The sequence below is a fragment of the Argiope bruennichi genome, chromosome 7 (genome assembly GCF_947563725.1).
Source record: "Argiope bruennichi chromosome 7, qqArgBrue1.1, whole genome shotgun sequence".
In the NCBI taxonomy this organism is placed as follows: Eukaryota; Metazoa; Arthropoda; class Arachnida; order Araneae; family Araneidae; genus Argiope; species Argiope bruennichi.
In genome coordinates this window covers 62,397,344-62,413,032 of record NC_079157.1, presented here as the reverse complement: position 1 = coordinate 62,413,032, position 15,689 = coordinate 62,397,344, and positions in this window count along the sequence as shown.

Here is a 15,689-nt window from a genome sequence, read left to right as displayed (position 1 = left end):
TACAAATTTTGGGATTTACTTTAAAATATTATTAAAATCTAATTTTTGAAAAAGATTCAATTTTTATAAAAATATCCTTAAGTGCTTTTTTTTAATATTGTTAGCAATCATTTTCATAAGTATCTTGCAATGCAACTAAATATTTATCATTTTTATTCTTGCGCATTGGGAATTTGAAAAAAATTATTTTTATATTAATAAAAACTAAAGTTCGATAAAGCGTGTATTTCAAATCATTCACAACATTGAAAAATACATGAATAAAATTATAACATGTAAAAACATAACTTTAAAATTTCCATTAATCTTTCATCAAATCCATAGAATTGGTTATGAATTTTACAAAATAATATGTTTATTTTAAACATCTTGTTGTAAAAGAAATAGTGTAATTTAGGTGGAAGTAAACATTTATATTTACATATACATGGAGAAGCCAAATAATTAAAATATCGAAATTTTCTTAATTTTAACTGTATAAAAAATGTATAATGCAGCTATTTCATGCAGAGTTTTTATTCATGTTAATTCTTAACAAACACAAATAATTAATTTTCTATTTTTAGTCTTAAATTGGATATGATTAAACCACGAATAATGTTCTTATTTTACTTTCATTCTTATAACGAATATCTCATGCCTAAAAATGTAGCAGAATTCCTTAATTTTTTTTAATGAATAGTTCAAGTTTCAAAAGTCTTAAAATTCAATATTTATCAGGTTTCTTTTGTTATGGATGACATGAAAAATGGATATGGCAATATTATTTAATCTTATTCAAAAAAAAAAAAAAAAAAAAATTAATGACTAAACAAAAAATAAGTCCCCTCAGGAATTTTACAGATACATCTACTATCTCGATAAATTTTAGATATAACAAAATATTTTTTTAATATTTTGTTAGACTTAATTGTACCATATCACTTTAAAATCATCTTTTTTTTCAATGAAGTACTCGTCGGTTACACCATTCGATGACCCTAGTAGGCTCACATAATCCAAGCCCAACTTTTGTACAGCAATAATATACTTTATTAAACATTTAATGTAAAGAATTTTAATTCCAGTAAACAATGAAATTTCGATGAAGTCTCAAAAATGACAGGTTTTGCAATTAGAAAGCAAATATATATTTAACTCCACCGCCAATGAGTTCTAAGATTATAACAATAAATTAAATCTGCAATAATAAGCAATATTATATAATTTAAACGAATTTAATAGTTCTTCTATGCTTCGGATCCATTTATCATTGGGAAAATCTAACCAGTATTTCTCGATTCTGTGTTCTTTAACACGTTGTCACACGCTTTTAATTTGCGGCAACGTGTTAAATTGTAGTATACTTAAAATGGATGCGTGCGATTTATCAAAATTCTTATTCACTATTTTTAATACATTCTTGAAAATGATTATACCATTCTTTCTGATGGTCATGGAACTGCTTATAGAATACTTTCAAACTGAGACCGCCATTGACTGTTATATTTATAATAACTCGAAATATAAAATTTACGATTATTTCATGTAAATTAGTTATAATAAATTTTTGTCAGTACACTGATTTCAGCAGCATAAATTTTACCAGTATGGATAATAGTTATCGCAGCCATGAAAGATAACACGGCCCTAAATGGAAACGCGTATATTATAGATGGATTCATATACAAATCATACTAATTCACATATTTTAAATTCTTTTTTTCAGATATCTTTCAGCGATACGCTGAAACCAAAATAAATCGTTTATGACGGTGGGATTTTTATGTGGATATTTATTTAGGAACTCCAAACCTTACAAGAAATTCGTATGTGCCAGAGGTACAAAATCCAAAGTCGGTGACAGTTTTTGGAAATATAGGCAAACTCAACAGGTGATAATATATAATAAAGTGACTTACGATCAACAGTATATCGCCACAGACAAGCAGCCTGCAGAGTGGGCCCATAAGTGGGCGGTATTACGTGTGGAAGTCGGCACATCTCAAGAATGAGTGCTCCTTGTGTTTCACGGACGAAGGATACTGGGTATCGATAACATTTAAAATGTTCTTCCGATCTGATGTGCAAATTTCTTTATAACAATTCTTCTTTGAATTACAGAATTTTAGATATTACATTAAGCATTTTTTCAATTTTTAATATTATGATTGCAATATATGATTATATTGATTTGCATTAGTTCAATAATGTGTGTATTTGACATAATCAATTGTTTTGATCTTTTACAAAATGAATTTAAATTTAGTAGATTCCATGCTTAATTTTGAGTGTATTTCTATGTAAGAGTAGATAGGACAGTTGAGATAATTAAACAGTCTAAATTGTCTTTTAAATTTCTTGCTAATTTGAGTTACACAAGATTAAATTATTACTTATTTGAAAGAATCTGTCAGATCATTTCATTGCAATGGGTTTAATGATTGCTTAGAATGTTGATTACCATACAATAGGTTTTAAATAATCATTTTCATGTTGATATTTTATGTATAATTAAGTGAAATTTGGCTTTGAAACGAAATTTGCCATGAATCGCTTTCGGATCAGTCTTCAATATTCTCTGCTTTAAATTTTATCTTTAATTCACATTTACTTTTCTAAAAATATTCATACCTTTTGGTATATTTCCTGACACAGATAAGTAAAATAAACCAAACATGCTCACTAGTAATCTTTTTGTGATCTAGATGACTAATGCAGCAGATAAATTGGGCTTTTAAATTTTTTCATGTATGTAAATTTCCTTATTATAATAACGACAGCAAACAAATTTCAATTGCAACTGTATAGCAAATTTTACTAAGTAACTAGAATTACAGTGGTATAAAACATAGTTTTTCAATTTTAATGACTTTCATCAGCCATTGACATTTGTTCCTGCTTTCATGCTAAGAAAATATGTAGAAAAATGCTTAACTAAGTTTCTAAAATGGAGTTTTCTGATGCTAATATTTGTTTTAAATATTTGGAATGTTCATCTACCACTATTTTTATGAAAAAACATTTGGTTAAATGTAGTTTGAATTTCCTTAAGTCACAACTGAACTAAATATTTTAAAGAAATAGTTTTAACAGAATTCTCATTCGAAACAAACTGCAAACATTTTGTTTTTTATAACTATGTTCGTTTTATTATGTTTATTTTATGAATGTAATATTTTCGACAGCCAGAGCCCCAAATAGAATAAATATCAAGTAATTGCCACACTATTGTATGAAACGAGCACATTTACATTGATTGAACCAAATTTAATTAGTTCCATATGTTTACATGCATTTATAAATATTCGAATATATAATGTATATATTTCCATATATCTGAATTTAAAATGATTTTAAAGACCTCCATCGTTTCCTGGAATATTAATTTTCAATAAGAATTTATCATTACGATTAAATAGTGTTTGAAATTATCTTGCATGAACTGTCAAATTTATGGAGGATAAATATTTATGGGTGCAAAATAGAAAGAATTAAAAGATTAAGAATTTGCCATGACCAATCATAAAAAGTTATTGTATCTCACAGCTGTTTTATTACAAATAATAGAAACATGTATTGATACATTTAAAAAAATAGTTTGCAAGATCTCATGTAACTGAATTAAATAATGAAATTCAATCATAAATTATGTAATTCTTTTTCAGTGGTTTTATTGTTATGAATGTAGTTTTAAAATTAAAGGAAATTTCTTATTGTATCCCATTTTCTAGGAACTTTTACATCTGAAGATGTTTTAAAATCTTTAATGTTAACCAACCTTCAGAGATTATTTTAGTAAAAATAAAAAAAAAATTATTTTGGATATTTTTTAAATAAGGTTGAAATATTACCAATTCATTGTATCCATTATAAAGCGGTTTTTGTCAAGTAACTCTAGATTTAAGATTATTTTACATTAGGCTTTTAAGGTAAGCATGTAAAGTTAGGTTTATAAACTGAAAACTTTGTTATAATAATGTTAAACATAAAATATTTTTAGCATCGTCTAGTTTTACTTTAAAATTATTCACAAAATTTATTCGGAACTTTCCCAGAAATGGATGACTGATTGGCTCGGCCGGCCAGCCAATCAAGAATCCTTTAAATTTTTGAAAATGATATTTGATCAGCATGACTGATCACCATGTTGAGCAAATACTTTTCAGGATTACATATTCCCTTTCTGTGTTATTAACATAAGGCGATAATATACATCTAATTTTGCAATTTCATTTTCAGAAAATGCCAAATGGATGCATTGAATGGTAATTAGTGCTTTTTTTAATTAATAAATTTTCCTTTTAAATTTCTTTGATTAATTTTAGAAGCTTAATCAAATTAGTTTATAAGTACCAATAACATATTTGTAAATTACTGAACAAAATAACTTTTAAAACCAAAGGAATTTTTATATTAAATATTACTTGAAGGGTATTTAATAATTGCAAAATGATTATTTGTACTGTGTATAATTAACTGAATTTTTAGGCTGTAATTTAAGAAATAAATTTTAATGTGTTTGTAAAGATTTTCTTAAATATGTTTTTACGCGGGAAAATGATAAAGTTCTTTAAACAAAATGTTTGTACTTCATATTTATATTGTATCTTTATTTTAAATGAATGCAAGTTATATTCATCTTTGTAGCAATTTTATAAAAAATGCTTTATACTTTGTATACCAAACTGGCAAATAAAATATTTATGTAAATTTTGTAATTAGTATTGTTTAATTATTAATTTTAAAGCGTCATTTTTCTCTGAATTATAAATGTTTTCTTAATTTCGGGAATTTTCAAATGTTTCAAGATAAGTTTATTTCCTTTTCTTAGATTTAAATTATTTGTTTTAAAATATTTTTCAAATTGTTTGATTATAAAGAATGCGTTGAATAATCTAATTGTTAGTTTTTAGATTATTCAAGCCATTTTGAGTCTTTTTGCAAAAAATCATTCTGAAATCACATTTATATGCTGATAGTAATCCTATTAATGTTTTTATTTACTGCATATTTATTATATAACAAGTGTTAAAATCTATACGGTATTTTCTTTAAAAAGAATGCTCCAAAATCAAATGCCCATATTTTCTATTGCTTGGTTCAAAATGAATTGCATATCAAACTTGAAATAAGTTATAAAATGACGTATATTTACTTATGCGAGATCATATGCTTCTATTTAATATACTGTATGATATCAATCATCTAGTAGTAATAATTCCATCACTTTTATTGTAACAATTTTTAATAAAATCATAGTTATTTCTTTCCTTTATTTTGATCCTCTAGTAAAATGTAATTACCATTATTGGATATGTAGTGTGAATTTTTTTTAAAAATTTTTATTTCTAATATTGTAAATTTCCTTACTGAAATTTATTATTTTTTTCGTGGGAAACAAATTAAATATTGAAATTTTAATTTAATTTTTTTATTTCATTTATGTTTATGTATTATAATCAAATCTTTTCAATTTTTATCTTCAAAATAAAAATCGTCTGCCATAGATTTTAACAATATTCATTAAATTATCTGCAATCATTTAAAGTCATTTTGAAAAATATTGTTAGAAATGTGTGAAATTAGCTCTTAAGTTTGCAATAAGTTAAAAAAAATATTGAAGGCAAAATTAACGCGTTTATAATAATTTTTGTCTAATAATTAAAAAAATATATCAGTACAATCCCATTGCTCAGTTTTATATAATTTATGAGGCATTTGGAATTAAAACTCTGAAATGAAATGTTCACCTTTTAAAAACTCAGATTTGATCAAGACGTTATTGCTTCGATATAATTGAGAGTAAAATTCAGGAATAAAACTTGGATTCAAGAATCATTTTGTAAAATGTTACAAAGCATCTACTAGATTTACATCTTTTCCAAATGCTTCTATAATTTTTTTAATGAGTAATAATATACGTATATCTGAAACATTTTATGTTATGATTAATGTAATTATAATCAAAATATTTCAGACATCCATTTTGTTCTTCGCCAGTATAACGTATCCAAAATGTGTCAATTTCCCCCAGAAGAATAATAGTGAGCATTAAAGCACAGTAGAAAAATGATTTAGATCTCTGCTATAAACATGAGCCGTAAGGAAGTGATTTATGTGCAGTCAGGTCGATGTATCAGTAATGTTCTTTATATTCTTTGTATAGGTTCTTTATTTTATGTATGTATTAATCTTTATATTATTGTTGCAAATCAAAAAATTGTAATTTAAAAATTTCTAAGATCAGGGGAAAACCGTATCACAACTGAATTGGTATCATGAAAATTTCATTATCAAGCTATTAATCATTATTTTGAATTTTTAGATGATGCAATATGTGTTTTAAGATATTTTTTGTGGAGATATTTTGTCGAAATAGTGTGGGAAAATGTCAATCTTGCTTTCTTTTTAATTAACTGAAATTTTAATAAGCCTTTGGGTTTTGAAAAGAGAACTTTTTCTTTGAAAAACGCATGGGAAAATCTTAATGAAAAAAAGATTAATCTATAGACCTGATAGGGCTAATTAAGGTATATGCGAAAGACTGAATTTTTTCTATTTGAATTGATTGAATGAGACGGAAAGTAGTAACACTGTATGTCAATGCGTAAAGACTCTCTGGGGCGCTCAATAAATATCTTTTAGCCGAATAAATTTATTAATTAACCAGTTTAATTATAACAATGCTCATAATTACCCCCATATGTTCTTAATTATCCAAAAACTGTAGAGGAATTGGGAGCGCCTATTTTGGAATCGGATCACAATAACGAACTTATTTGAAAAGTATGTATATTTGAGATGATAATAAACTAAGCTTATTAATATTACTGCATATTACCCATTACCAAAAAGTATTGAGTTTTTTACAATTTTTAGTAAAAGTATATTTCGTTCCAAGAAAATCGCAATATAATCCTATTGGTGTAATTTATAACTATTCTATTTTCAATTTGATGAAGAAAAGTTGGAAAATGAACCTTTTATTGAAACAGATATGATTGAATTTTGTAAGAGACGACAATGAAATGTCAAAGATTTAAATATAGTTAGAACTAGTTGTCAAATTTAGCAGTAAATAGTACAGTGCTTGTCAAACAGTTCCCATTCAACCCATTTTTCTGTGGCACTTATTATATCTAAAAACGTATTTCAGATATAGGGTAAAATGGATTATATGTGATCAATAACTATGAAATTAAATTTTGATTGAGCTAAATTAGTTATTTTTAAATCTGGAATATTCAGTTGACCATCATCAATCTTAGAAATTTACGAATAATACCTCTTCATATGATATTTCCAATATAATCAATCAAAATATAAATGTTCGTTGAAAAATCAACCATAGATTTTTTTCAAGATAAGTTGCTTTCTCCATCTCCTTAATCTCCATTTCTTATGGATAATAGATTCGGTATCTTCAAATTTCTCCCTCGGCACCACATTTTTACTTCCTCAAAATCAGTTTCCTTTTGTTTATACTTGATGTGAAATGACTTCAAATCTTTTTTTACTTTGCATTGATAATGAAAATGAATGCATGTGTAGATTACATGGTAGAATCACACAAATGATAGTTGTTTATTTGAAATAAGATAGTGACAGTTTTTGCAGGACTGAGCGCTTCCGTATTCTAAGATTTAATATTATTGCCGAGCGTACAATAAATTATTTTTGATGCATTAAAATTTTTTATTAGTATAAAAGGCTATTCTATGATTATAATTGCCAGGGATAAATAAAAACACTGCCTTGTTTCTTAAAGTCCAAAAGTTGAAACTTGAATCTTATTCTGTTATATACTATAGATTCGAGAAATATATTTTGTAATTTACCTTGCAAATAAATGATGTAGAAAATAATTAAAGACACCTACATATGTTTTTGTTTCATTTTTTTGAAGACGATTGTACGACAAAAACTTTAAAAAATAAACTGGGAAATTTTCGTTCTTCTCAAACTAGAGTACCTTTTTAAGGATACGGCGAATTTTTTTCTATTTTCTTCTACTGTAGTATAATCTAACTATTTCATATATTACAAGATTTTTCTTCCCTTAGTCTTCACTTATCAGATTTCCTTCCACTCTTAACCCCCCCCCCCTCCCCAACATGAGCTACACCATTAATGGGGATAAGAAGGCGAGTAGTTGTTCTCTTGACTTCCTAATGACAACGTTGTCGAGTATGAAAGCAAGTTACTTCTACTCCAATGACGGGGCGTACTTATTAAATAATTGCCCTATGACCATTAAAAATCGTACCCACTACCATGCTGACATGTCGGTGATAGTTCAAATGTGATAGTATGCTTTCGCAGAGTAGAAGTAATCCATAAGGGTTTCTCTACAATATTTTACTTTACGGTTCGAAATATATTTCCAACTCATCCATCAATCGACTAATAATTTTTCTAAACAAAACTGAGAAGCCATCGAGTCTTCTGATGTAAGAGTTGCTCTATTGAGTAGTTCCATTGTGTGAAAAATAACTGGTTTTTAGTTTTATTCGAACCAGTAGGGGATACCCCCCCCAAATCTACTTTAGAATTTGAGGGGGCTAAAAATGTTTCGCATAATCTACAAAAAAGGTCTTATCTCCTAGTTAAGGCCTCGATAACTTGCATAGCATTAGTGATCGAAAGTTACGAAATGAAGATCTTTGGAGAAAATTTAACATTTTTTTTTCTCAATCTATAGCGAAAATACGTATTTTGGATGCTATTTTGCCCAGCCGATTAACGATAGTATTTGACACGTAACTACATTCAAGACCCAAATAACATACTGAATTTCATCAATTTAAGTTACTACATTTATGAATTATTGCGCTTAAGAAAGTACAGATCGACAGATGGTCAGTCATATGACGGATTTAATTTAAGATTTTATAAGTGTACATATTTATATGATAATTCCCTATAGTAAATTTTATTTACCCAGCAGCTTGTGTTTAGTAGTTATTGAGCTCATTTTTTGTCTAACAGCCGGACAGACAGACTTCCTGCGAATGGATTTCTTCCAAAATTTGACAGCAATCTGTAAATGTAATAATAATTTCACATATCAAATTCAGTTGTCTAGGTCAAAGTTTTTTGAATTATCTGACATATATATTGTAAAAAGGGGTTTTCGAAACTCAGGGTGGCCTAAAATATGGGAATTCGACGAAATCTAGATTTGATTTTTTTTTTTTTTTTTTTTTTTTTTTTTTTTGCAATTACTCTACTTCATCGATACTTGGTATACGAGAAAATATAGTGTTTATTCTATGCTTGGTATACGAATGAATGTAGTTTTTTTTTCTTTAACATTCAAATAAAAGAAGTGAATATGAGAAAAAAATAAATAATGGATTCATAAGCGGCATGCTGGAGAGAGTTTTACATACTTGTTTTTAAAAAAGGAATATTTTTTCATTGCTGTTTTTTCAAAGGTTAAAATGTCCTTACTCTTTCATTGTCTCTCAAAACTGTAATATCATTACGTAACTCTGTCATCTTCTTTAAAAAGTTTTCACTTCTGTAAATAAGCTAAAAGAGGATTGAACTCTCATCATTAAATTTCAAATATTAAAATGAAAATATTTATCAAATCTTTCAAAAATAATTACTTACTTTTGGATGGAAAAAGATATAAATAATTCAGAAAAATCTAAAATATTCCCTCGATCGCCTGCGTATCCAAAAAACCCCAAAAAAAACCCTTATTTTGCTGAGTCGGATGTTTTTTTTCAGTTTCTACTTGGAAGCGTTTTTATCATGGAAATCGATATGTCTCGAGGGCAATTTGTTAAAGATAGTAATAATTTATTTCCAGTTGTCTGACTTTTTCCATGGGCAGTTGTAACAGACATTTACTGATAGTTGGGGTAGATAAATAAAAATTCATTTAAAAATGTAACTCGGTTTTTTTATAAGAATAATATATGCAGAGTCTTCCCAAAAAATAAAGCAATCCCTTACATTCTTTTATATTGCACACAGATGTACACTTCGAATAACAAAGTATCATTAAATAATAAAGTGTATGAACGTATGAAGTCTTTATTGAGTCCAAACTATAACTATCGACTAATCAAGTAAAGCGAAAAGGGACAAATTTAAAAAGTTCATTCGTGGCATGATTATTAAATAATGTACTACTAGATAAATATTTGTATTTGAAAGTTTTTCAACATTGAATCAAAAGGAATTTCTAAAATAAATACCTGACACTAAACTTTTGTTACTCCCATCTAAAATTAAAAATAAACATATCTAAGTAAATCTTGTAAATAAAAGCGTATTTCTTTTTGTGCTCATAGATGAATTAAAGAGAAATATATGGCAATTTTAGACTACGGGGGCCGTATAAAAATGGATTATTATCAAGCTCTTACAGAAAGAAAAGTAATTTCATACGATGTTTCAAATAATTTAATGAAATTTTGTAGTTAATAGTATACGTCTAGATGCAATATATAAGAAAATAAAAGCTTCGTCGATTTTTTAGTTCATATAATCGTATAATGAAAAATCCTCATAAGAAGTACGTACCATCATGGAAGTGAAAGAACTCGTCCCCACTGCTTTAATACACGCATCACAAGAAGGAATCACAGAACCGTAAGTTCAGACAGTTGATCAGTTGACAGACAGTTGACAGTTCAGACAGTCTGACCGTTGGTCAGACAGTTGATCCCCCTGCCCTCACCCGATGAGGGAAAATGATAAAAATAATAATATTTGATTATTTTTTCTGACTTCCAAAACTACTTTATTTACAAGGTAGAAAAGTTTTTGTAATGATCTTTGCTTTAACAACTAAGCCTGTAGGAAGAAATGAAAGAATGAAAACCGTTGAACAGAGTATTCATCATCTGTTCCATACTATTAAAGACAATTTGAACAGAAGATGTCGACTGTCTTCAACAGCATTTTATGCTTTGGTTTCAGAGGCGTATACTGCAAGTACATTTATTAATCCTAAAATTTTCGTGCCGATAATAAATGAAAAAATTAAATTTCGTGCATTTCCATATATTTTGGCATACATAGATAAGAATTTAATGATATTTATTGAAATTACAATTATCCTGATTTTAGGCAATACAAATATAAAAATCAGACAACTGAAAATAAATCAGTGGAAAATAAAATATTTAAATTAGTGTCTTATTTTTAAAAAAAATTACATAATTGTTATATGATTGGATAATTTGTGTTAATATGCAGAGTGTTGTATATGTGGTTAATTTGGGCAATTAATTGTTATAGGATTGGATAATTTGTGTTAATATGCAGAGAGTTGTATATGTGGTTAATTTGGGCAATTAATGTATAATTAATTAATTTGTTCATTATATACATAAGTGGACCCATATTCTCAGAAGGATGTTAGTGTCAAGAGGAACAAAAATGGAGTAACTCAGATGATAATGCTGAGAGGCTGGAATTTGTGAAAAATATGAGCAGACTCTGACTTCATAATACATTATTAATTCATATTATGCATAAATACGGGTATGATAACAAAAAGACAAATATATCATTCATAACGATTTCTCTGATCAGAGACACGGCTCTTAAACAGTGGTGATAAATTGACTTTGCCTTATCAGTCATCATTTAAATTGTTTATCGTACACGCCTAATATTTATAGAAGGGTATATACCCCCCCCCGGATATACCACTGCTTTGATTGATGTTTACTAGAGAAGGTTGTTTTTATCGTTAAAATTTGGAATAATATTTAATATATATTGCATTCCAAAAGGATTTCCCTATAGAGAAATATACCCATTTACATTCATCCTATCTTGGAACTTAATTATTGTTCCAACAGGATTTATATATGATTCAAACAATTGAGATATCTTACATTTATCTTCTTTATTTTCTCCGATTGGTCATTCAGATGGTTTCCGAGAATGATGTAATCATTCAAAAATCTGATAAGGAGATACGACAACTCCTACTAGTACATGAAGACTAGTGTTATTTTTATAATATTTCAGAGAACTTGCGGCATTCAGAATATTGAGGAATTAAAATATGGAGATGTAAATTATATAGCGATAATAAATGCAATTATACTTCCGCACTAAATTTTGTCCATTTCAAATAAATACTCTTTGTTTACTGGAAGTGCTAATATTATAACGAATTTCTAATACTGCTTTTGTACCGCTTATGTTCAATAAAATGGAAAAGAAATTTAAAGATAGGCTACTGAATGAATACCAGATCTTTGGTCCTTCCGGATTTAGCGAGAAACTTGGCAACGAATTTGGCGACAAAAACGAAAGTTCCAGAATCTACTATAATTTTGGCTTATCTTGATTTGTGCGAAAATACAATATTCTTCTAGAAGCTTCTATGATTTGCCACGGATGCTATAAAAAAACCAACAGGTAAAGAGTCGATATCGAGAGATGTGGGTGGTTGAGTTGTTCTCAAGCAGGCTTATTTTCCTGAGAGCTTCGTTGAGTGTTTTGCGTTGTTACGGTTGTTTATTATCGATATGCTGCTTGTATGCTGCTGTTTTCTCATGCGTACATTTCACTTGTGCTTTGTAATTACGTGTTCACATTTTTGTAGAATAATATATATTTAAATGTTATTCAGCATTGTTACACTTTTTTCACTGTATTATCCTGTAATGTATGAATTATTATTATTTGTTACGGAAAATATCTATATTTTTATATGAATATGACAAATGTAACAATCCAGTTATTTTGATTAGTCTTCTTTCACAGTCTTTTATCGGAAATATGAACCGCCATGCTAATAGATAGATAATTTAACCTTATATTATAATAATTGCGGAAATACTACAGATTCGATGTGAAAAGAATAATCACTTTCTTCAAAATTTTCATGAAAGTATAAAGTATGATTAAAATTTATTATCACATATCAATTAAACAACGTAGAATTTATATAAAAAATATATAAGTTATTTTCAATATATTCAATTTAATTCTTATTTAAATGCCACCTATTCGGAATCAATATTTCATGATTAAAAATTTAAGCTATATACCGAAAGAATTTCATTTTTCAGAGTTCTTACAAAACGCTCTTTATTTCAGTTTCCCCAAAAATTACACAAAATTGCATACCGTCTTGGCTTTTGTTTTATTTTCAAGAATACCCCAAAATATTTCATTCTCCGGAATTATAAAGACTATTATTAGTTTCTGTCTGTCCAGTCTTTGACATGAATTTATGTCCTTCTTGTTTTCTCTTCTTTTATTCTATGTTCTATTTTTTCGGGGACAGCTGAGATATCTTAAAGTAATCCTCCCCATTTAATCAAATTCATCATTCAGACGGTCTCTACGACTGATCTAATCGTTTGGGAATCTAATACACCGTAAGGGTACGTTTCAGCAATTACAGAAATTCTTTGTGTGCGTCTTTTTGTTTATTTTTCCCTGTAATATTAGAATATCTGTGAACATATAAAGCGCTGTCAATAAAGAAAACAATGATGCTCTAAAATGTATTAAATCGTGAAATTAGCCTCAGTGAAATGAATATTTTACTCTTTCAGTACACAAATTAGTAATAAACAAGGATAACAACTTCGCGAAAAAGTATGTGTATGAAGCGCATCTTCTGCATTTTTAAAATTGTGTTTTTTTTGGGGGGGGTCATTTTATCTCTTTATTTCTTAATTTTCCGTTTATGCCATAGTACAATAAATATCACAGATTTCTTGAATCATTTGAACAATTATTTTCTAAAAAACATCCGTAATAAATTATTAGTTCGTTTTTTATAATCTAAAATAAATCATCTGATATGTCTAGTACATATTGGATTTTTATGACATTAAAATCAAATATTATCATAATGAATATCAAAATGTTAATTTAATATGATTATTATTTATGGTTCAGTTAGTTCTTTTCTTTTATATTTATATTATAATATCAAAGAAAACGTCACTGATTTCGTGAGTTATTAGTAATATTGCGTATAAAGCCTAAATAAATACATTATTCTGAGATCTATAATCTATAAAAAAACAACCCCTTCTAATTTTCTCAGATATTTAAAAAAAAAACTTGACTTTACGTAACGTCAAACAGTCGGATTGGTTTTCAATAAAATTTCTCACACACTCTCCAATGATGTTCTGGTTCCCTACTTATATTATTGGGGGGGGGGTACGAATAATCCCCCAATAAAATAAAAATTAAATTAAAAAATAAATTAAAATGAAATAAAGATCTTTGGCATGAATCTAATATTTTTACTGAATAAATCTCGTAAATATATATTTTGGAAGCTCCTTTTTTTTCCGAATGAATGAAAACAAAATTTGTCGCGGAACTACGGTTGTAATAACAAGAATCCATATCGAATTCCATTGATTTCAGTTATGCATGAAAAAGCCAACAGATGATCAACTTTTCCTCAACTTTGGTACAAATTTTGATTGAAGATGATTTGAGTGCTAAATCTATGAACCAAATTTTTTCAATCAAGCTGCTTTCTGTTTGTAGTTCATTTATATTCGAATACTCAGATAAAAAGATTTCCTCTCTCAAAATCTGTTCAGAATTTGATATTTGATATAAATCTATAAACTTTGATTAAAGTTCATATAACAAATTTCACCCATATGTTCCATAGCATTATTGAGCAATCAATTAGCAGTATTCTAAACAGAGAAACAGCATTCTAAAAATGTGCTTTTCAAACTCAGAGAAGTCTGAAACATGCGATTTTGTCAAAATTTTAAGTTCGAATATTTTACAATTATAATAAATTATCAATTCTTCGTATACGAAAAAATAAAAACTAATACACAAATCATAAAATCAAAAAATAATTAAAATCATAAAAGGGTTCAGCAAGACGATTTAATCCCTTCACTGTTTTATTTTCCTTACAATGAAATTAGATGAAGTCTTCAATTTTAGGAATGTTTTGTTGTTTTGATACAATTGAGAATTCATATAGAACACTTGAGACATTTATTTATTCTATATAACTTTGGAAATCTTTGTAACAATTACGAACAGCTTAATTGTACTTTAAAAGTGAGAAAATGAGATAAATGGATGTACGCATGACGCACGTGCAAACCTATTAAGGGGTTAAAGACAGACAGAGATACATCGTTACAAAAATGAATTTTTCTGAGTAAGGAAGGTCTGAAATGTGTAATTTCGCTGAAGTCTCGAGTTTGATTTTTTTTTTTTTTTTTTTTTTTTGCAATTACAATACATTCTCAGTTCTTAATATACGAAAAAATAATGACTAATACACACCCTTATTAAAATCCTAAAAGAATTCAGAAAGACGATTAAAGAAACGTTTGCATTTCGTAGCAGTGACCTCACGCGTGAAGCTCGTATGAATGCAGGCAAGCAATTTTAACTCTTGCGACTCTGTAACATAATTTTTCATCTTGGCGCATATTACTTTCATAAATTCCAGTTCCACTTTGTTTCATTCGCGTAGTTTCAGAATTTCTTTCTTCCAACATGACCTCGAACTGATCAAGCTTGCAAATTGTTAAACGTAAACATTTCTTCGTCTTCTTTAATGTCCTCGCACCCACGAAACTTTCCTTAGCACCGTTGCCAAAAATAAACGCTTAATAAACTTAATTGCTCAAACAAATTTTCATCTGAGAACTCTACCAGATTTTGGAGTATCGAAAGTCATTTATAAACAGAGTTTAAGCAAGGTTGTCTCAAAT